Source organism: Felis catus, chromosome F1, assembly GCF_018350175.1.
Source record: "Felis catus isolate Fca126 chromosome F1, F.catus_Fca126_mat1.0, whole genome shotgun sequence".
In the NCBI taxonomy this organism is placed as follows: domain Eukaryota; kingdom Metazoa; phylum Chordata; class Mammalia; order Carnivora; family Felidae; genus Felis; species Felis catus.
Window position 1 is genome coordinate 56337376 of NC_058384.1, and position 23960 is coordinate 56361335.

At 40.6% G+C, this 23960-nt stretch overlaps 2 long non-coding RNA genes across 2 annotated transcripts; one reads left to right on the plus strand and one right to left on the minus strand.

Moving 5' to 3' along the window:
• The first annotated feature begins 835 nt into the window (after positions 1-835).
• On the plus strand, positions 836-2584 carry LOC109495465. The gene is made up of 3 exons (XR_002150871.3): positions 836-1580; positions 1703-1782; positions 1998-2584. It is a non-coding gene; the product is annotated as an uncharacterized LOC109495465 (long non-coding RNA).
• A 3923-nt stretch (positions 2585-6507) lies between these two features.
• LOC109495753 lies at positions 6508-15846 on the minus strand. Its single transcript, XR_002151408.2, has 3 exons — positions 15243-15846; positions 13858-14135; positions 6508-7046 (listed from the first exon to the last, which is right to left on the minus strand). It is a non-coding gene; the product is annotated as an uncharacterized LOC109495753 (long non-coding RNA).
• Positions 15847-23960: the final 8114 nt, after the last annotated feature.

Consider the following 23960-nt stretch of genomic DNA (forward strand, 5'->3'; position numbering starts at 1 on the left):
TAAAATAAACATAAAAAAATTAAAATGTCCAATTTTCAATAAAAAATAATAAAACATGCAAAAAGCAGAAAAATAAGACTAATACTCAGGGAGAAAAAGAAGCAGTCAATGAAAACGGACTCTGTGAAGCCCTATAAGTTGGATTTAGTAGATAAAGACTTCAAAGCATCTATTATATAATGTTCAAAAACTTTTTAAAGAACAGAAAATATGCTAATAATGATTCAGTACAGAGGGAACACTGATAAGGAAGTCAAATCTATTAAAAAGTACCAGACGAAACTTCTAGAGTTGAAAAATACAACCACCAAAACAAAATATTCACGAGATCGATTCCACAGCAGATTTGCCATGAATGAAGAAAGAGTTAGTGAACTTGAAAATGGATCAAAAAATTTTATCCAATCTGGAAAACAGAAAGAAAAACAATTGAAGACACATTAAACAAATCCTGAGACCCATGTGTCACTATCAATCATAATAATCCTGTGTGTAATGGGGAATCCCAGTGGGAAAGAGAAAGAAAAGGACATAGCAAATATTTGAAGAAACAACTGGCTGAAAATATCCCAAACTTGATGAAAAACATTTATCAATGGATCTGAGAAACTAAACAAATCCCAAAGAGATTTTTACCTAGACACACCATAGCTGAACTATTGAAAGTCAAAGAAAAAGAGATTATCTTGAAAGATTCCAGAGAAAACTCTAGTATCAGGAACCTAAATGCCTAGTAGGTGCATCAGTGCTCCAGGAGGCTGGAATAGATCTCAATCCATGAACCCAGATTCCTAGATCTTACAGTAAATACAAATGAAATCGTGGAGCCCTCTTTCATCCTGATGTTCTGATGCGTATCTTTGAATAAGGGGTTCTATATGTTTTTGGAAAAGAGATTAGTAAAAAAGATCCATAAATGACTCTATATCCAACTTGACCTTGATCAAGTAATATGGGCAACAAGACAGTACTGATTACGTTCGCAATGTTCTAAAGAATGAAAATTCTACCAAGAGCAATGATGGAATCCTAGGGAGAATGCCTTGGTGACCACAGGCAACCAATTCTCCCAGGAATGAAAACAAACAGACAAAAATCAATTCTGGATAGTTTAAACATGTGAAAATAGTATAGCTATGTCTTTTCCCAGGTTGCTAGAGTTTAATGACTGTGGCAGTTGAAAACCTGCTTTTAAATGGGTGGATGGATTATGAGAGCAGAGTGTACAGCTCGTTTCAAATAAAAGAAGAAGCTTTGTAATTAAAAAAAATGCTTAAGGTCAAGTCTGTACCTCCTTATTCAATATTAACAAGCAAACAAACAAAGAACAAAAGTTCTCTGAGTTTTAATGCCATGTGTTCAGATCATTTAGTGTGTTTTGCTGTCCACATGAGCTCACTTTCTGGATAATTGGAAAGTTAAGTAATTGCCTAGAAAAGGTAAACATTTGTTAAAGTCCTTAAGAGGAGACTTAACTTATTTGCTACAACTGCAATAAAATAGTAGTTTGTGTCAACATAAAATCCTTCTTGTATCTATCATATGATGTCATGTGGAACTGCCAACACACAGTTTTTGATGTAAGACTTTTTCAATATACTTCATTCATAATCAGGACTTACATTGTGATATCATTTTCCCCCTAAACTCCGAATAAATAAATAAAAGTGTGTTGACTTTGATTTATTTGTGTTTTCCTTAGGCACCTGATGATGATGACAGCTAAGGAAGATTCAATTGACTGGTGTGATTGATAGATTTAAATGGCTAATGACCAAGGAGGTGGGACATTTTCAGTTCCAAATGAATAAGCTAATTCCTTCAGTATTTATGCTCTTCCTTGGGGCTCATGTTGTGCTGCTGGACACGTGTTCCAAAGTAGTCTTCCCTTTATAAGTTTTTTCACTTCGAACAGAATTGTTTCTCTGTAAGCGAGAGCTATATATTCCCCTCCTCCCTTTCTATACTTCTCACAGGGCTTTTTGGATGTGTTTTAGAAGTGTTGCTGACTAGCTGGCTGAAAAGGGACGGGGAAGAACTTGGATATCGAATTTGAACCAGATCTCGAAGGATTCTGAATGAAAATGCAATACAATGCGACAGCAGAGTCAATAACTCCAGGCACTGAAACCAGCAATGCCATATGCATACAGAGGGGAATGGTCACTGCTTATGTAGAGGAACAACAGCCTGACTAATTCATGCAGGAGGTGAGACTGGGGCCCAGGAGGAGACCCTGAAATTACAAATAGAAAATGTGGCCATTTACCTCACCGTTTACCTGAAGAAAACTTGAAGCGTGAAAGACCTACTTTTGCATCTTTTAGGATCTAAGTGGAATTGGCATGTTTTAGGAAGTGAGTTCTGTTTCCTATATTTCATTTCAAGGATTCATCATCTTCAAGAGCCAACAAAGGGATGTATTTTCCTTAACATTTTCATGTAAGATGATCCATAAAGACTCTTTAAAAGTTCATATGCTCACCTCGTATTTCAGGCTTTGACAAATGATTTTATTATTATGAGTTTTATATACTATTCTTCAAAGAGTAACTCTCTTTTCTTCAATGTTGTTTCATCAATAAAAGCTACTTCTTCTAAATAATTCTCATTGCCCCTTCAATCTCATGAGAAACTGTGCATAAATCTAAAGGAAGATATTAGGATTTTCAGAGATGGTGTTCAGTGTATATTCTCAATTTTCCTCTCCTTTCCTACCTCCACCCACTTTTCTCTTCCTTACTTTGGGAAATTTCTTAGGGAAGAAATCAAGACTTTCCTGACTGTTCTTAGGCCACAGCAAGTTTTCCTCATTTCACATGTCCTTGACTTCAATGTCTGTAGCTACTACACTGGCCCTGCTCTTCTGTGTGCTGCCTGATAATTATTTTCCACATGCTTCGGGGACACCCCTCTAGTCTCTCCACCAGGTCCCAAGTTCCTCAAGGACAAGGGCTGTCCTTCACCCCTTAAACATCTCCAGTGTAATCTCATATAATTTAGAAATGATTATCAACTAAATGCACAAACAAGGGAAATATATCCATAATTTTCTATGTATTTGGAAACATGGACTACATTGTGCTCACTCTAATCTACATTATTCTCATCAAATTTTAAGTACATTTTCCATTATCCATTTTCCATTATTTCACTAAGTGAAAATAGCAAAGTCAATTTCAGAGAACATTTTCTTCTAACAGCAGATTATAAATCTACGTAAATCTTAAGGGTATTTCTATAGAGTAGGTCAAGAATGTACTATCTATTAAGGGAAGCTACAGGTAAACAAAATGTATGTTCCATCTCAAGTTATTAACCATCATAAACATTAAGTTATTCACAGAAAATTGGATATAATATGAAATATAAAATAAAACACAAATTAAAAGTATTAAGCTCATCTTAAAGTTCAAGTTTCCAGACTCTAGCTTTACTCTTTGTCCCCCAAACACCACTCCAACTAAAACAGTCTTGAACCCTTGAACTTCACCTTTCTGCTGTTGTTTTTTCAAAAGAGACATAGAAGTTTTTTCTTCCAGAAAATTGGAGCAAGCAAAATCAAAGATATCATCCGTGATTTTTCATCTTGACTAGTAGAAAAGGGTAATCCTTCTGTAATTTTTTGAAACATTTGTGATGCGGTATATGTAACATTAAATTATTAATGCAGCCCCACCCTCCCCCCTCCCCTTTGGAACTGAGAGTAATTTCCTCTCCAATTTTCCTCTCACTCAGTCAATTCATTTTTAGGCCGGGTCCTCTTGAAGGAACAAAACATTAATTGGATTTGCCATTGTGTCTTGGACTGTTTTGGTGACAATTTTCCGTGACAGGGAAAAAGAGTTGCTAATTCATTGCTTCAGGAAATGAAGGGCTAATAGCCTCACATCTGGTAAATTATGGTCTTCCTGCTCATTGAGGTGGCAACAGTATTCACAGCATTATTTGGAATTAAGAAAAAGCAGCGAAGGAAATCAATTTTTACCTTTGCAGTGGATTCAGAAAACCAAAAATCCAGTAACATGTTCTTTATAAAAGCATCCATTGTTGAAGACACAGAATTGAGTCAGCCACAGGGCAATTTGAGCAAAAACCCTTCCAGCATCCTAATGGAAACTTTGGTTGGTGGACTTAGATCACGTGGCTTAGCTTCTTTCTTGCCCCTGAGGGCAGAGCCCTGTCTTGCCACTGGGGGTGGGGCTGTGTGCAAATTACCATATTTGCACACACATAGTAATACAGTCTTAAAGGCCTCTGGGGAGAATGACAAAGATTGATTTTGCTTTGAGTGGGGATCATGCTGTACATTGGATGGGAAAGTTGGTCAGTCTCACTTCTGCATGACACATGGACTTTGATTTGCAAAAAGGAGTAAAGAAAGGGTGGGTGAAGGTGGAAATTCCCCAAAGGATGTATACAGGACGTGGCAGACTTCACTATGAATTACAAGAGTTCAGGAATAGAATTTGAAGTGTCTCACCCTTGTCATTGTCCCAATGGTGGTGTTGGGGGTGAATGGCTTTTATCACATCAATACCACATTGCACCACCAACTTGTGAAATCACCCCGATGACTCGCATATTCGTTCCTGTCCAGGTCCAAGAGAAAATGAACTACGATGACCAAAAAAGTGAACTGGAGGGTTTCAACTGTTGGTATAAGGAGTTGGTGAAAACAAACCTAACATCTGAGAAAGGCACCGGTGCTTGAAAACAGGGCTCTTTCTGTCCTGACAGAGCAGTGACAGCACAGCACAGCGTAGATTTACTCCCTCCTAATCCTCTGTAATCCCCAGTTTGGACAATTAATTTCACAAGGGGTCATGCACTCTTCCTATGTATTTCTACTGAGAGCTTTACAAGGTGGACACGTGTCCATCGTGATGCATTTTGACGGCTCCTTTCCCCTAGAGCTGAGACTATTCCTTGATTATGGTAGGTAAGTTTTTGTGTTGTAAATGGGGTGTAGCTAAAGTGTTCCCTTGGTCACAGATCACAGAAAACAGCATGTGCTTAGGAGAGAGAGACGGAGAACAAGGCTGTGGATTTAGAAATCATTTTGTTTGTCTAAACCTGGGCCTGGTTCCACACAGAGGACACAAACAGGAAGTGAGAGGAGAAGCAGAGGGGGTTCAAGTCAGGATGTTACACTACGATCCACCAGCTGCAGTCAGAACTAAGAGATGTAGGGGGAGCACCACATTTTAGGCTCAGAAACTGGAAAACAAAACAACAGAGTCTGCCTAAGGCTTCAAACACCTGCTGTGTCTGATGCTATTTACTTGGTTTGACTGTCACTCACGAGATGCCTCATGTGCAGATGATTGTTCACCTGAAGGTATTGAACTAATTGGCTTAAGTAATTGATATGTTATATCTAACCTCATCTCTTAAAATCAGAGAATCAGCACTGCGATTTTTGAAAATATCCTAGCAAAGCTTAGAAAATTATTTCAGTTGATTGGCTTCTGTCCAGAAACAAATTTGGGGGCCCTCAAATAAGTTAAGCTTTTCCAGTTTGATTGTTTTCAAGGAGAGGGATAATTCTTTTTGTTTTTAAGTTTTAGAAGAGATGTGGGAATGCAAGAAGATGTAAAATATATAACAATAAACATTATTCTCAAAGTTCAAATCTGGGATAATACATTTTTAAATAGTTTTCACATTTATTATCTCATTTTATCCTTCTGGCAAGCTTGTGATTTTGCAGGTGCTGACATCCCCATTCTGCCATAAGGAAATAGAGGCCAGGACTATGTAAGTCATTTTGCCAAGGCTCTCGACAAGGTCAGAACTAGAACATAACATAACCCTATGATCTTCTCCATTAACCCCGTTGCTGCTGAGTTTCATCCCTTTGTAGGGGAACCGGGACTCTTTGTATTTCAGAGACTCCTAATGTGTTCCAGGCACCTTAAGTGGTGAGAAGGCTATGTGTGGGGTGGGGGAGCTTACTAGATGGCAGGCCTTTTCAAAGCACTTCTATATATATATTATAATTCATTTAAACATTACCACAAGCTTGTAATATCCAAAATACTGTTCGGAGGTATTTTACAGATAAGAAAAATGATGCTCAAAGAGAAATTTGCCAAATTCCACACAATTCATAAGTGATAGAGTCGGAGTTTGAACCCAGGGAGTCTGGTGCCTAAGTCAGGGCTCTTGCCCCACCATTCTTTATTTCTTCTCTAACTTGTGAACTTCCTTTTTGTCTCCTTTGATATTGAGCACAATCTTTGCCACATAAAAAGCACTTAATAAACGATTTGTGGATTGGGACAGAAGATATGACACCTGACATTTTGTCTACTTGCCTCTGAGCCTAGGATTGGGTTTTTAACCTCTGCACTATTGATGTTTGGGGCAAGACAATTCTTTGTTTTTTTTTAATTTTTTTAATCTTTATTTATTTTTGAGAGAGAGAGACAGAGTGTGAGCAGGGAAGAAGACAGGGAGACACAGAATCCAAAGCAGGCTCCAGGCCCTGAGCTGTCGGCACAGAGCCTGACGCGGGGCTCGAACTCACGAACCGGGAGATCATGGCCTGAGTTAAAGTCAGACGCTCAACCAACTGAGCCACCCAGGAGCCCCCAAAACAATTCTTTGTTATGGAAACTGTTCTGAGTGTCATAGGGTATTGAACAACATCCCTAGCCTCTACCCACTAGACACCAGTAGTGCCTCTCCTCACGCCTATCCCAGTTATGATTATCGAATGTGTCTCCAGACATTGCCAAATATCTGTGGAAGTGGTGGGGATTGGAAGTCCTCAGGTTAAGTCGAGAGCGTGAGAAGGAGGTACAGTCCTGAAAGGGGGTATGGCTGGTAGGGCCTTTCCAGGAATCCCATGTCAAGAGTATTCTCACTTGACTGCCTTTTCTCAATACAGCCTTGGGAAGGCAATGAAGAGCTCGTGTGTCTTCACCTCCCCTCATGGCAGCTGGGAGATACTGCTTGTTGAGATGACATCCTTGAATCTGGGCAGTATTCCAACTGTAGTCAGGAGAGGACGGTGAAGGGGGGCGATGGGGGGTGGATCCCTGAAAGGGACAGGATTGCATAGTGTTACTGATGCTCCTATATGACTACATGCCGGTACATATAGCATATTTCTGAAAAGAAAAGAAAGGAAGGAGGCTTTCTGTGAAGTTAGGGGTCTGATGCCCAGATGGACTGAGAAGTACACGCTGGGGAGTCAGGACCTGACTTGGAGATGATGTTGCTTTGATGTATAGCTGTAAGGGACGCTAGATGGAGAAAATCCAGAACTTGCTTATCTTTCAGCATGGGAGACATTTGTGTGTTTTCTGAGTCATCTGACACACAGAGTGTAGGACTTTCCTGATGGATAAGGAAACCTGATGTACTCATTTGTTATAACAATGAGGTCATTGGAAGACCCATAAAACTGAAGTTTGTTATCCAAGTTCGGATCTAGTTTGTTATTCAGATAGCAGTTCCAAGGTTATTTAACAAGTCAGTTTTGACAAGTTGAATTTCTTTATAGGATGTTGGTTGAATTGCAGCATAGCCATCCTGCCATGAATGGTATTTTCAAATGTGTGGAGAAAACCAAAGTTGAGAGGATTTTTCGCAGTGAGATTTATACTTTCTTCAAATGGAGACTTTTCAAATCAGATTTTCATCAGAGATGTAGGAAATAACTCCAAAATCTCCCTAGCCATGTCTAAAAATCACACCAGACCCCCCCCCCCAAAATGAGAAAGAAGAAATTGCAGATAAGCTTACACCTTAAAGAGAGCTCAAGATATTTGAAAATCTGGTTACAAATACACCAAATATCTTAACTTCGTTCCCTGAGGTTAAGTGGCAGAAGAGAACGAATGCTATGGAGACAGATGATTCCTAAGGGAAATCACCAACAATTTTTCAAAAGTTGATGAATGAATGTCCTTTTCATCACTCCCTACTGCAACATGGAGTACGTAGGATTTAGGGAAGTTCAGGCTGTCGTCCAAATCCCTTCTGGACCTTCACTGAGCCTCATAACTTTTCTGAGCCTCATTTCCACATGTAAACATGTAGATAATACCTATTACATAAGGCTTTTTGATGCCTAAAAAAGATATTTTTGAAATTTAGCAAAATACTTGAACTGGTCACTCCATAAATAAAAGCTATTATCATAATATTATTACCCCTAATATCTTTATGACAGCATGTTTAGACAAGTGGACATCTTCTTTTCCAAGATTTGAAGCTGCATTTTATTCTTCCTGTGAAACTACGATTTTTCCTATTTTCCTGAGATGTATACAGAAAGAAGATGAAGGGAAAATGACTAATTTTTTACAGTTATTGGAATCATGTTAAGAAGTTGCTAATTACTACATTATACATTCTGAACAATGGATATGTTTCATCTCAGAAGAGCACACAAGTTGGTTTCCATAGCATCAAATCACAAATAGTGACGAACACAATCTACTCTCATATCCATCAATTTCTTGCCAACTTAACAAAATCTCAATTCACCATTTTGAGGACCCTCTGCAAAGGGATTCCAACATTTTAAAAAGTCAAATACTTACAAGGTAAATGAGATTTTATTACTTAATTTTATAGGAACTACCTAGGGTGGTTGAAGTGATATTCCACTAAGATCTCCTGATCAGGAAGGACCTGACCGTTTGACTCATAGGACAAAAAACATACCTAGCATCTTTTCTTTTTGTCAGGCAGCCAGATAACTAGTGGACAGACACATGCATTTAACACCATCCTTCTTTCCCCCACCTTGGTCCAGTAGTGCCAGTAGTGCCAGTAGTGCCAGTAGTGCCTCTCCTCATGCCTATCCCAGTGAGAAGAAGAAGAAGAAGAAGAAGAAGCAGAAGAAGAAGAAGGAGGAGAAATGGAAGAAGAAGAAGAGGAGGAGGATAAGGAGCAGAGGAAATTATTAGTTCATAAACATAAGGAGAACCAGTGGAAAAAGACAGTAATGGATAAAAGATTTTGATACATTTTTGAAAACTGGAAAAGGGTAGATGTAAACGGAAAAACAGAATGGAAAATCTAAGCACCTGTCAACCAGAGAAATAAGAAGTGAGCTAATTCACTCTGCAAAACCCCAGAAAGGCTCAGAATTTGAATGATTTAGGTTCAGCAGAGGACGGAATTTAGGGGAAGATATGGATCCCGGTCTCTGCCTGCACCCCATACAAACACGTAGCTACTATTAAACCACTCTCCCAACAACAACAACAACAACAACACACACACACACACACACACAAACCAGATGGATGAAAGGATGAATGGATGGATGGATGGATGGATGGATGGGACCAGAGGATTATACTCTGGAGAAACCAAACAAGGGAGGTTCTTAATGGAGGGAATCAAGAAAAACAATGCTGGGAATGGCCTTCCCTCAGCTACTCTTTCTCTATCTGCTTCTAGGGTTTATAGTTTTCTCAGTTGTCAAACCCATGCTGCTCCCTCTACACCTACCCTCTTGCTCCATTTCTGGCAGAAGTTGATTTTTTTCCTGGATAACCACAGAAAAAAAGTTTCTAGGTAAGCATTCTGTGCTCCTCAATGGAAAGGGTAGGTCATCCAGCCACCAAGGACCTACAGTGGTCCCTGTCAATTACCACCCCCCTTACGCATTCAGTACCAGCATTGTTTGAGCAGCTCATTCTTACATATAAATGAACAGACAAGAACCAGAGACATAAAGACCAAAACAAACAAAATAAGCAAATAAAACTCAGATAGACAAAGAGGACCTAGATGGATCAGAGTCAATACAGAAATCAAAAGTAAACTTAAAAAAAATTATAATATATTAAAGACGTGAAAATAAAATTCAATCCATAATATAGATACAGGTCACTTTTCAAAAAGGATCAGAGAACAAGAAATAATTCTTATTTATTAAATACAAAAACTGAAACTAAAAATTAAATAGAAGTTTGTAAGGGTTAAGGAACTTTCAAAAGTAGAACAAAATTAAAAGAAAAAAAGGAAAAGGGAGGGAAAAGATAAGAAAAAATAAGGAATCTGTCTCCAGAGTTTAACAGCTAATAATTAAGAGCTCTATAAAGAGAAGGGGAAAAAATGAAGGGAAGATATTATCAAAGAAGCAATTTTTTTTTAAATTTCCAGAACCAGGGGCGCCTGGGTGGCGCAGTGGGTTGAGCGTCCGACTTCAGCCAGGTCACGATCTCGTGGTTCGGGAGTTCGAGCCCCGCATCGGGCTCTGGGCTGATGGCTCAGAGCCTGGAGCCTGTTTCTGATTCTGTGTCTCCCTCTCTCTCTGCCCCTCCCCCGTTCATGCTCTGTCTCTCTCTGTCCCAAAAATAAATAAACGTTGAAAAAAAAATTTAAAAATAAATAAATAAATAAATAAATAAATAAATAAATAAATAAATAAATTTCCAGAACTGAAACTTGTGTGTCTCCCTATTGAAAAGGCACAGGGATGTAGTTAGTGCAATGAGTGAAAAAAGACAAAACCTCAGGTAGGTCATGAAAAAATTGAGGACACTTGAAATTGGAAAGAGATTCTAGAAGCTTCCAAAAGAGAGGAGGGAAACAGTCAAATATGCAAGAATGGTCTTTGGTTTCTTAATAGCAACTGAATCTTAGAAGACTGGAACAAGGCCTGAAAAGTTCTGAGTGATAATGTGTTTCAACCTAGAATTCTATTTCCTTCCAAACTATCAATTATAAGGATAAGACATTTGCTTTTTAAAATAATTTTGTCATGCAGGAAATGGTAAAAACACAAAACAAATACCCCACCTTCCTTTCTATTCTTTCTCAGGAAGCTATCAGTGAAAAGGTTTCAGCAAAACCACAGGGTAAACCAAGAAAGAAGATGCCACAATTACTCCTTAGCAGAGGAGAGAGCTGGAGAGGAGCATCAGGGTGACTGCGGACAGGTCTGGCAAATGACCCACCTGCAAGGAAGGAAGGAAGTGGGGCTCCAAGAAAGAGGGGAGCAGTGGGGAGATGGGACTCATCTGTTTCAGTGAATGGATTATCGACAGTCTTGTGGCGGAGATATTGGGATGACTGGAAAATAATTAATATGAGGGGTACCTGGGTGGCTCAGTCTGTTGGGCGGCCGACTTCAGCTCAAGTCATGATCTCACAGCTTGTGAGTTTGAGCCCCACGTCTGGCTCTGTGCTGACAGCTTGGAGCCTGGAGCCTGCTTTGGATTCTGTCTCCCTCTCTCTCTGCCCCTCCCCCACTCACACTCTGTCTCTCTCTCAAAAATAAACATTAAAAAAATTAATATGTGGTAGCACAAGGTGAGTAATTTGCCCAATGTTACCTGTCTGGCAAATGACAGAGCTGGGATTATAACTGAGCAGTCTAGTTCCAGAGCCTGGTTCCAGGACCTGGTACAACACCACAAGGAAATGACCATAGGACGTGCTCGTTTGCATGTCATTTGTGAGGGTAACTCTACTGTTGATACGATCATAAATTCTGGCCTAACTTGGTTGGGAGATAGTGTTAAGGAAAGCTAAGAGAGAGAGATCTAAATCCTTGTAATCCATACCTAAAATTATCAATGGAAAAACAGGGCATGCATTATTTTAGAACATGGAATTAAAGGCAAAGAAGAAACAGAGAAATTGAAGATTTGCCTCTAGAAGTAGGACTCAGGTGTAGAAAAGAATGGAAAGTGAAAACATCCATTTTTCATTGTTAGCTGTTTTGTGCTATTTGAATTTTAAATTCTACACTGATTACTCCGGTTAAAATAAAATTAATGATACAATAGTTCAAAATCAAAACAAAACTTTTTAAGAAGAGGTTTTGTAGTGATTGACAATTGCCTTTTATAAGCCTTTGGGCAGAAGAGAGGCAAAAATATTTGTTGGGAATGGTAGTGTAGTTCAATCTTCAAATTACCTTGTACATCCCAGTATATATTTTTAAAGCGTTTTTTTTAACATTTATTATTGAGAGACAGATTACCTTGTACATCCCAGTATATATTTTTTAAAGCGTTTTTTTAAACATTTATTTATTATTGAGAGACAGAGTGTGAGCAGGGGAGGGGCAGAGAGAGAGGGAGACACAGAATCCGAAGCAGGCTCTAGGCTCCCGCTGTCAGCACAGAGCCCGACGCAGGGCTTGAACTCACAAACTGCGAGATCGTGACCTGATAGGACGCTCAACCGACTGAGCCACCCAGGCACCCCCATCCCAGTATATTTTTAAGCAAAAGTTTATATGGCTTCATGTGTGATCTGTGGGTAATGATTTACTCATTGAGTACCAGGAGTCAAGATCAAGATCAATTTTATCTCATTATCTCAATCATATCAGAAAACATCTTGTCAGAAGGTAATATCTCATTCATAATATCAGAAGAGTGACAATGCAGTGGGGAACATACATGCTCTGTGTCTGGGCACTCGTCAGATAATGGAGACTCAGAATAAAATTGTTCTCAAGGCTGAATGAGCAGGAGGCCTAGTTATCAGAACCACTAGAGAGCAGATAACCCCAACGAACATGCTGCCATTTTCATCGGGTTCACAAAAATGAATAAGAACAATTATACATGTACTGAATACCTATTCAGCACTGTTCTTAATTTTTTTTTATATTTTAACTGATTTAATACCACCACATCCCCGTACGTCAGGGGCTACTCTTATCTCCATTTTACAGATGGGGAAAATTGTTATCAAGGAGACATCGAAGACCTTGCGTTGGCCCACAGTTAGTACATAAGTGAGTAGATGTTGGAACCCAGGCAGCTTGGTCTGGACTGGAAACCAGACAGCTTGGTTGCTCAATTTATTCAGCAACAAAAAGGAATGAGGTACTAATACCAGTTGTAACATGGATGAGCCTTGAATACATGCTAAGCAAAAGAAATCAGACAAAAAAAAAAGGGGGCTGTACGTTGTATAATTCCATTTATATGAAATGTCTAGAATACACAAGTCCATATGGACAGAAAGTAGTTTGGTAGTTTCTAGGTGATGGGGAGAGAGTAAAATGGGCAGTGACTACCTATTGGGTCGAGGTTTTCTTTGGGGTGAAAAATTGTTTTGGAGCTAGATAGATCTGGTACTTGCACAACACTGTGAGTGCGTGTACTAAATATCACTGAATTATAAACTTTAAAATGATCCAAAAAATAAAAAAGTAAAAAGTAAAAAATAAAATGGTCAATTTCATGGTATATGAATATCATCTCTTTAGATAGATAGATAGATAATAGATAGAGAAGAGAGATAGACAGATAGGCAGATACAGATATACACACACACATACAAACCAACCAGCAGAATGCATTTGGAAGATTACGGTTCCCACAAACAGCCAGATAGCTGAAGCTCAGAGGCCACATGTCCACCGGGGGTTTGCCCACTGGGGTGTCTGTACAACTCCCAGAGGTGCTGTCTCCTGCCCCAGGGAGCAGGGAAGGGGGCCTGGTGTATGAGACCTGTAGCTAGTGGCCTCACCTGAAGTAACAAATTGGGGAATCCTAAACCCTGGAAATCATTTGAGGAGCTAGAAGCAGGAGCTATATATCAACAGGCAAGGACATATTCTAATATCTTCACAAGCTAATGCCAGCTGAATCTCAACTCTGATCAGAGCCAAACTCTGGGTAAACTTTCAAAACAAGCGACATACTCTCTTTGTTCATATGACACGTAAACAATCAGTTCCATATCCGTGGCTTATGCTAGGGTCCCTCACGGTGGCTACGAGAAAACATCAAAGGGGTTTTTGCTTAAAACGCCTTCTCTCTGGACTTTGCAGCTTCCTTCTGCACAATGCTCTGAACCTGAGGATTTTCTCTCTTCCCCGAGTGAAAACAAAGCCCCCAGACGTCATACTACACAGACCTGGGACACTGGCACCTCAGCTCATTGGTCAGAATCCACCAAGAAGTGAAGCTCCATCATGAATGCAGAAAAGCATCCACTCCTTTGCCTGCGCAGGCGACATGCAGCTCCAGGAAAACACCTCTTGTCTTTTGCTCCATAAAGCCTTGCCTGTCCTATGTGTGGTAGTTCTGGCTCTCCATCCACATTTCCACGGCCCTCCTCCCCCTGTTTTGGGATACTTCTCTGTAGTGGGTTCCTTCCGCCTTTCCCACATTCACCTGCTTTGCTGAATGAACCTGCAAAAGAATGGAAGTTAGGAGTTGGTAAGGAGGGGCACAAAATGAGAGAAAAACACACTGTATCCACTTGTTCATTTTGCTCTGTGATGTATAAGGCTCAGATGTCTGACTTCGTAACTTCTGGAGACCGGCTACTGGCCTCAGTTTTGCACCGGAGAACACCAGTAATCCTCTCTTCTCCTGGACGCAGGGATAAAGATGAGGAGGAATAATAAGCACCCGCTTCTCACACCTTCCAGTCTCCCCTGTCTGTAAATAATGTAGCTGGTTGAGCAGAGAGCTAACTGGTCTACAGAACCATTTTTCAGAATTATTTACGTTGCTACCCCATGCTAAGCAGATGCCAGCGCAGATGGCTGCCAGATAAAAATTTTAAGATCACATTCACTTTGATTTGTGAGAATTTTAGTAAAATTAAGCTTTGAAGTCAACGTACGCTTTTAAAATACTGCATTCGTTATAAAATGCCATTACGCACACCCTCATTTAAATCATTTTGCTTGCATTGGTGAGAAAATGTTAATGCCTTAAAGAGTCTGGCTGATAAACGTAGGCCGTTTTCCTTGGAGGGAGAGAGGGCGCGAGACCATTGGCACACGCTACTCTTTGTTTTCTTTGGCTGTTTGTTTCTTAGGGAGGTACAGGGCCTGGGGGTGTGAAAGTGAGATCCATTTCAGAGGGCACAAAGCTAGAGACAAGAAGGCGGTGACCAAGAAAAATCGATAAGTATCAGAGTCCATGCTTAATGCTGAAACCCGATCATAACTGAATCTGTGCAACCGCCCAGTCACCGTGATTTGAGAAGCAAGAAAGGCCACGAGAGGTGTGGCGAGATTAAATAAGGCGATACGCGTGAAATTAATCTGTAAATTGTAAAGCGCAGGGTGTAGCGCTGAGAATTGCCAAGTGCCACGTATTTGTATTCTTATCACAGAAGGCAGGCTCTGTGGGGAGAGTTTTTATTAGGTACGTTGGGAAGAGAAAATAAAAGAAATAGAATGCACAGTCCTTGTGCCTAAGGATTTTGCAGATTAATGGAGAAAACGGGGCAAAGAAGCTAGCTCCAGAAAATAATGCATCACGTGCAGAAAAAAAAGTCTATACCTATAAGCCAATAGGCCGCAGAATGTAGGAGTGGTCAGAGAGAAGGCTTGTGTTGAGTGAAGAGTCTTTAGTTCGAGAAAGAAGCACTCAGTCCTCATTCACATTCTGTTTTAGCTGTTTTTCTTTCTCTCAAGTTCTTGGTGTTGTCAAGAGCTTTCAAGGGCATTGTTTTCCTTAATTCCCACAATAACTCGTGTTCTATTCGTTTTACAAATGAAGAATCTGTGGTTCAGAAGAGTTAAATAAACTTTCCCAAGATGACACGATTAAGTGACCAAACTTGGGTTTAAAGCCAAGTGAATCTCTCTGATACTGAAATCACTTGGCCACCCGGCTTCACTTTGGAGGAATATGTGTATTCATCAACTCTTCTTTAATGGAATGAGAAATAGCATCTTGGGCCAACGCTGCTGATCCCAAATCCTCCATGCCCACGGACTCTGAGGTTCAGGGGGAGCTGCTGGCGAGCTTGGCTCTGCTCGCTAATGCCAGATGCTTGAGAGACATCTACCAAGGAGAAGTCACAGGTCATTTTGTTTTCTTGCTAGAACTTGTCAAAATACTCAGGTGTGGTGCCTTGTTTCTCATGCCTGAAGAGGAAGAAGAAGAAGAAGAAGAAGAAGAAGAAGAAGAAGAAGAAGAAGAAGAAGAAAGAGGAGAGGAGGAGGAGGAGGAAGAGAAGAAGGTGAAGAAGGAGGAGGAGGAGGAAGAGGGGAGGAGGAGGAGGAGGAGGAGGAGGAGGAGAAGAAGAAGAAGGAGGAGGAGGAGGAGGGGAAGAAGAAGAAGAAGAAGAAGAAGAAGAAGAAGAAGAAGAAGAAGAAGAAGAAGAAGAAGAAGAGAAAGGAGGAGGAGGAGAAGGAGGAGGGGAAAGAGGGGAAGGGGGGAAGAAGGGGAAGGAGGGGAAGAAGGAGAAGAAGAGGAAGAAGGGGAAGAAGGAGAAGGAGAAGAAAGAGGAGGAGGAAGAGGAGGAGGAGACGAAGTGGGGAGACGGAGAGGAGGAGGAGGAGGAAGAAGGGGGAGGAGAAGAATTGAACATTCTGTGGCTCTCTTGTAACATGTCATTTGTACATACATTTTGTTTCTCCTTCTAGAGTGTTTGCTTCTAGAGTTTGCATCTTACCTCTAACCATAGCTGTGTGAGTTATTTTTGTATTCTTCAAGGCACCTTGCACGTGGTAGGTACTGACAAAGTTTTGTTGGATTGCTCTAGCCATGGGGCAATATGGTACAGGAGTTAAGCACACAGTCTATAGTAGAAAACATGACATCAAATTCCACATCCATTACTTACTGGCTATAAAGCCAAGCTGCTTGATATCCTTTTTGTTTTTTTGTTATCTTATCTATAATCTGGGGAATTAATAGCACCTACTTCATGCAGCTGTTGACCAACTAAGTAAACTTGTATAAAATGCCCAAAACAGTACTGGCATATAGTAAGTGTCAGATAATTGTATTTAATATATTATTTAATACAGTGATATATGGTATCAAAAAAAAGAGAAAGGAAAATACTCAAATAATCTTTACATATTGGATAAATTCTCAGTCCCTTATGTAATACAAGACCAAATGATCTCTAATCCAGATATTGCCATTTAGGATTTGAGTCTTCTGGGTATTCATTTTGGTTTATTTGTTTGTATTATCTGGAGATGAAAGAGGCAAAAAAGCATACAAATATGTGGAGGTAAGTGCCAACTCTCAATATTCTCCACATTGTACCGTGGGGAACATTTAACATCTGACTTCCCTAATGATTCTTCTATCGGAATAGTAAGAATGTTTATTATGTTCTATGGGTTATGCATTAACCCACTCCTTCCCTAATATTCAGGCTTCACCAGGTCTCCTGATCCTTGGTGAGACTGGAGGTAAAGATGATGACGCTATCACTGTACCCCCACTCAAAGATAAGAGTTCTCCCTTAGCCTCTTAGCGCTCCAATTAGGTTCCAACTGAAGCCAAGTCTTTTTCTTTTATATACTCAGATTATAAATTAAACATATCTGTTGCAGGGTTACAAATCTCCTCCCATTCCATTTATATGTGCCGGGGAAATGCAGCTTCCTGATTTTGTGACAAAATGCTCTCATTGTCATTAAAAATCTCCACCCACTGGTAGCGGCGTTGGAGAATAAAGCTTTCCCCCGAAACAAGTTTGCTTGATTTTGTTTTCTCAAGACTGGTTGTAGTTAATACGATCACTGAAATAGTTTACACATCCCAGATTCTTATGAACACCTTTCTTGCCACTGTCCTTGCTCCATGTAAGAAGGTGCCGGGGTGTGTGCTGAAGGCCTGCGTGAGCTCCGGAACTGGCCTCTTGCTCCTGTGGTACCATAGCAATGCCCTTGTCTCTCCTGACACCACCTTCTGCTGCTGGTTCCTGATCCCCACATTTGAGCTAATTAGGGTCCAGTTTCCTCCTCGCTGACTTCTTCACCTCTCCTGGCAGTGTTGGCCTCCTGAGGTCTTGGTGTGACTTTATTTTGGTTCCCCCATCCAGGTAGTCTGTCCTAGCCTTCCACCATGGAAGACTTTTCCACTAACCATGGTTTTCCCTTATGGTGGTCCCAGATTCTCAACAGTGACACATGCCCCATTGGGAGCAAGTAGGAATTGCTGAGTCCTCCCCCACACTACTTGAAAACCAGTAAAATGGTTTAGGAAGAGCTGAACTTGAGCATTCTGTCTGTCTGTCTGTCTGAGCAACGGGCACTTTAGGCACTGTCTCTACGCTCCCCTGCTGGTGCCCCGGGAGCCTGTAGGGCACTGTTTTCTCATAGTCTCAAGACAGAAATTCAAAAACCAGGCCCCTCTACACTCTTCAATTCCCCAGCATGCCATTTCTTTCGCACCTTCTAACTCTCTTCTAGCTGTATCCAGATCAATTAAAAACTACATCTTTAGGAAATTCAGTGAGCCCTTGAAGTGTGCTATACATGGCCAGACACGATGACTACAATGCTGAATGAGGCACATCCTCTCTCTTCATCTACTGGGGGGTTGGGATTACATAAGGAAGGTATTATAAAAATACTTATTTTATAGTTGCATGCTGACAGAAAGGCTTCCTGGGCACCCAACGTTTGACCTAGACTGGCAGATGGGGTTTCAGAGGAGGCTTCTTGGGGTAAGAGTCATCTGGTTTTCTCTGACTCCACCCAAAAGGCCTGAATTGTGAATGTCTTGTTAATATCCCAGAGGCCCCGGGCATGGGGACTTCTTGAGAGTTCTGCCACTTTGGAGCTCTGGGCCCAAATAATTTTTATCTTATAAATTCACTGATGAGGGTATGTAGGCCCATTGCCTCTGACCATCACTTTGTCAGACTAAAAAAAATATCAGTCATCTAGTTTACATCTAGGGTGGAACAGCCCATAGGAGATGAGCTCTTTTAGGAGATTCTGAGCATTCCCTCAGCAGAAGAGCCAGAAATGAGAACAGCTGTTCTCCACAGAGTTTTGACATTTCTGGTCTTAGTAAACTATACAAAAGTTGAAAAAGAAAAAAAAAAAAAAACAGAGGAGGCAGAGGAGAACAAAAATAGGAAGGTATAGGGTCCACCAACAATGGCTTGATTCTGATATTACATAAAAGAGGTTGGAATAAAACAATTCTGTTATCCAAACTTAACAATTTTAATTATTACACTCTGGTTCACAGTTGAAAATATAGTCTCTCCCCCCCGCCATCTTTCTCCCTTCCCCAAGTTCTGCAATTTAGTGCGATCATATCACTGGAGTCATTGTTTTCCCCATCAGTCACATGTTTTGTTATTTTATTTAAATATGGAATCAGGAATTCACATTGAAGTGAAACATCTTGCTTCCTGTGGCTGAAAGCCAGAAAGAGCCTGTCTTTGGAAGGCTGATCACAAAACACAAAACAGCGTTTTTGTATAAAGTCTGTCCTACTTGATTTCACCACGTGATTAGTAACCGATCATGACTGAGCCACTAGACTCGTGCATACAGAGAAACTAACAGCTTAGGCACCTTAATACTCTGTATATCAGAATTAGTACCTATTGAAGAAGATTGCATTGCAAATATGGCATCTGCAGTTAAGAAAAACCTAAGGTTAAAGCAGAGATTTCGCCCTTGGACAAAAGGATAAAAACTTGTCTTGCCCTATGGAGGTCCGACTTTTCTGTTGTGTCTTCCGAGCTCTTTCAGCCTTCATATATCCCTTGCCCATCACAGAGCAGCGTGCTCTGTGGCACTGATTCTTGGGAAAATACCCAAGCTGCAGATTAACCCCTAAGCAGCTCAACTATTTTCTCAATGTCTTCTTTTTTTCAACCACCATTAAAATGGAGAGTTTGCTGGAGAAGTTTAATGAAGTAACATTTCATGAAAGAGAAGAATTTTGATGAACAGTTTGATAAGCGGAAGACGTCCTCAAACTCAGCCAGTCACATCCGTATTAACTCCACCGTGAAGATGTCCTAAAGAGGGCAAACATGCAACATTTCTCTAGAAGGAAACCTGCTTTTCTCCCTTTCACCCAGACTCCAAATCTCCATGATTTCTACTCTTTCCTGACTCCCTGTATCCAGTTAGCCAAGAGCCCTTATGGATTTTTAACATTAAGTGTCACTCGTGTCTGGTTCTCATTCTGTTGCATCTGTCCACAGATGCCTGGTTCATTTTCTTAAAATAGCATTGACATCATATCAGTCCCCTGCTCTTCATCAAGAAGAGAATAAGAAAGAAGCTCCTGACTACAGTGTCCGAGAAGCAGCTTGAGCATAGCCCTCCATTACTTACCTCTAATAACAACAGGGACCCCTATTCTTGTCAGACTGATGTAGTCATTGTTTTTCAGGTATGCTTTCTTTTTTCCCATTGTTCCTTGTGCCTGAAGCACCTAATTCTTGTCTTCCAAAATCTACCCTTCCTTCACATCTGGTGGAGACTCTTTGTGATAACTGCTCTACTCCGTGGCTTGGTACTTAAGCACACAGGCATTGGAGTCAAGCTTTCTCGCAGTGCGGGTTCTCACAACACAAAGAGGTTTACTGAACTGTTCTTGGGATCAGTACCTTTGAGGGAGGAGAGAAAGTAATACTGTACAGAGGGAGAAGTTGAACTGCAACGCAGTTGCTACAGAGGCTTCAGCCAATCCTTCTGGAAGCTCTGAGTCTGGGAGGACTTTTTCAGAGTTTTCCAATTGAGGCAATCGTATACCCCACCCCCACCCCAGCCCAGCTACACCTTAGGTGAGGCAGCTCCTTTCAGCCAAGGACAAGGCCCGGAGGTCCCTGCTTTAGGGGAAATGAGTGCCTTCTTTGGTCCTGAAAGAAACTCTGGCCAGCACACCACAGTGTCTGTCACAAAACTGTGTTCACACTGGCCCTTTGCACTTACAGCTGTGTGGTTGCAGGTGAGTTGCTTTCTTTTCTTCTTCTTCTTCTTCTTCTTCTTCTTCTTCTTCTTCTTCTCTTCTTCTTCTCCTTCTTTTTTTTAATTTTAGAGAGAGAGAGAGAGGGCAGGGGAGACAGGCAGAGGGTGAGGGAGAGAGAGAATCCTAAGCAGGCTCCATGCACAGCACGGGCTCGATCCCACAACCCTGGGATCCTGACTTGAGCTGTAATCACGATTCCAATACTCAGCTGATTGAGCCACCCAGGTGCCCCTGCAAGTGAGTTTCTTAACTTACCCATGCCCTTAGCTTATTTCACAAGAGTGAAGAAAATAGTACATTTTCTTTTTTCCTAAAGATTATATGAGATAATCCATGAAATGAGTGAATCAAAGAAAGAGCTCAAAAAATGTTAATTATCATTATAACATTTATCACCACGACTACTAGACATTTACATATGCTGCCTTACATTGCCCTTTAAAAGTTTTTAATTATGGCTCACTTCACAATTATTCACAGCACGTAACCACTCAGAATCATTGAACTAGTTTATGAAATCTCTGAGGGCAGAGATGGTGTCTTTCTATTTTTACACTCCCTCCTACATCTCCCACACGAGAACACTGTTGTGAATTTGTTTGATTTGATATGATCTGGATTTAGCTTTGAGGTCATGCATTAGCAAAGAGAGATACAGTTATAAATTCAGTACTTAAAGGAGAGTTACAACCTCCCAGCTCTGAGACCCTCTGTTTTAATCAACATTCATTACCAGAAAATATGTCTGTCCCCAAAGAGATGTGTCATGTGGTCATTTTAAGTTCCATTCTCTTCACCTTGTCTTCACTGCCTTAACTCAGGGCCTCCCCACTGCCTGCTTCCTTGTCCTCGGTCTATCCCTCATCTCTAGTTATTTCCCAAACTGCACTATCATTTCACGTTACAAATCTCATCAGGTGATTCTTTTAGTTCTCTTCTGGCTTTCAGAATCAAGTCCAAAACCCATGGTATTTGGAAGATCATTGCAATGGGTCTTCTGAGGACCGCCCCCCCCCAAATTCCCCAGCTTTCTAGTCCCCAGTGATACCCTTTTTCTCCAGTGAATGGATGCTGAGCTCCAGCCTCACTGACCTGTTCATTTTCTGCACCATATCAGGTAGCCTTTCTTGCCTTTAAAGTTGCTTTTGCCTCTTTTTTAGTGTGCCCTCGCCCTCATTTCTCCAACTGGCATATAGTTGGTGAAATCAATATATGATAAATAATGCGTACATGCATTTAGAATTTGCCAAATTCTAAAGTAGTTCTGTGTCTTTGAGATACAAGGAGAGTGGCATCTGGCATTCTGAAAATACATGAATAAGTAATCATAAAGAAATAATAATTTTTAAGAACTCAGTCTACTGAGTCTACTGAGCTGTTTGCAGATCAGCTGAGCTTCAGTAGCTTGGGCCAGGAAGATGCCTTTTGTGGCCAGGGAACATGTAGGTTTCTGGTTCACATCCCAGTCATGATCCTGTGAAGAGCTCCTGGGAGACTACACATGGGTAAAGTCTTCAGTCTTAGCATGACTGGGCACCCAGTTGGCAGTCATAACCCAAGTAAAGGGTAATGAAAGTGACTGCCTTGGTGCACAGTTAGTTACTTACCAAAGGGTTAAGCACTCAGGATTCTAGAGGCACCTGCAGAGGGAATTATCCATCAACCAGGCACATAAGCGAAAGGGACAAGCTCATGAAAAAAAAAAATCACTCTGAAGATGGGTAGCTTGGAGGAGGTGAGGGACACAAACCAAACACCCTTCCTTTATGAGTCACTTTCGAAGGTTATTTAATTTTTTTTTTGCTTTGTTTTAAAAAATTATGAGTTAAAAGGCTCAAACAGCCTAGGGAAGTAAATCCATGCATACTTCTAACATTAGTTAATATTTACTAAGAAATCATAGGTTACAACAAATTAAACTTTTTGGCATTCTTACTGAGCTTTTCTGGCCAACCATGTTAGCGACTGTTCCTACAGATAGTTTATAACCTTATTTTTTACCCTTCTAGAGCAACCAAAGTGCACAGAGTTACAAGAACTCTGGGTTCACGTGGTTCTTAAGCCAGGGTCTTAAGAAAATGGATTGGAGGTTGGAGAATGGATCAGGGTGAACAGGCAGACACTAGACATGGCCACTAATAACTGGGAAAAGTGAGTTAAATTTCTCCTTGTTTGAGGTGGAATTCCTTCATATAAACCTGGGCACCCTCAGAGAGAAATGCTTTATAGTCCAAACTGATGTTTATTTTGGACTCCGTTTCTCTTTCAGCTTTCAGTTGTGACCTTAGGAATGAGCTCACAATTGGAAGCAAATCTGTCTTCTGTTTCTACTGTTAAAGAATTACCTACCCACTGAAAAACCACATAGGATTAACAATGGCCTTGTCCCAAATATATGCTTTTTGGAATTGTACAAACTGTATTTATGATGCTAGCAAGTTTCAGTTCAACTGCTGAAATATTTCAATAAGAGTGATTGAATTCTTAGTAAATGGAATGCTTCCTCTGTTCAATTTTGGCCTGTTGAACGCTGGAAGGTGGGTAGGTCTGACCCATTCATTACACATATCTGGGTGATAGGAAAGGCAGGCCTTTGGATTTTGATGCCATGTATGTTTTTGGCAGTATCTCAGACTGAAATACTATGAATCAAAAAATGGCCTTTAAAAGTTCTTTTTAGCCTCCTAGTCTTGAGACATGGTTGGGGCTTCTGAATGCTTACTCTAGTCATATAATTCATGATTTGGTAGGGGCGCCTGGGTAGCTCAGTCGGTGAATTCATGATTTGGCATATCTCTTTTGTGGATTTTAGTTGGTATTGATTCAAAAATATCTGATGACTTCAATTTCCAGAATTACCAAAGCGAGTGGTAGTGTTTTTGTACTTCATTGATCAGATTGTTGAATGGACTCCAGGTTATCCACATTGGATTAACATCCCAAAGTCTGTGGATGGGGTGGAGAAGGTAGAAGGAACTAATATTCATTTGCTCATTTGTTCTTCCAACAAATTTTTCTTTGGTACTGACCAAATGCCAAGCTGAGTGATTTACATATAACATCTAGTCAATTCCTAAATATTCTATGAATTTTATAGGTATGGAGACTTAGGCTCAGAAAGTTTAAATAACTTGTAAGCGGAGGAGGTAGTAAGCGAAGGACCTGAGGTTTGGATTTAGGTCTGCCATTAAAAATAGCGAAGGCTTTTCCATTAAGCACGCTCCCTCATGAATGTGTCATATGTATGAAAACACCACCACAGCTAAAAGAAGGAAGAAGAGTCTGATTGAGAAAAACCAATCCCTC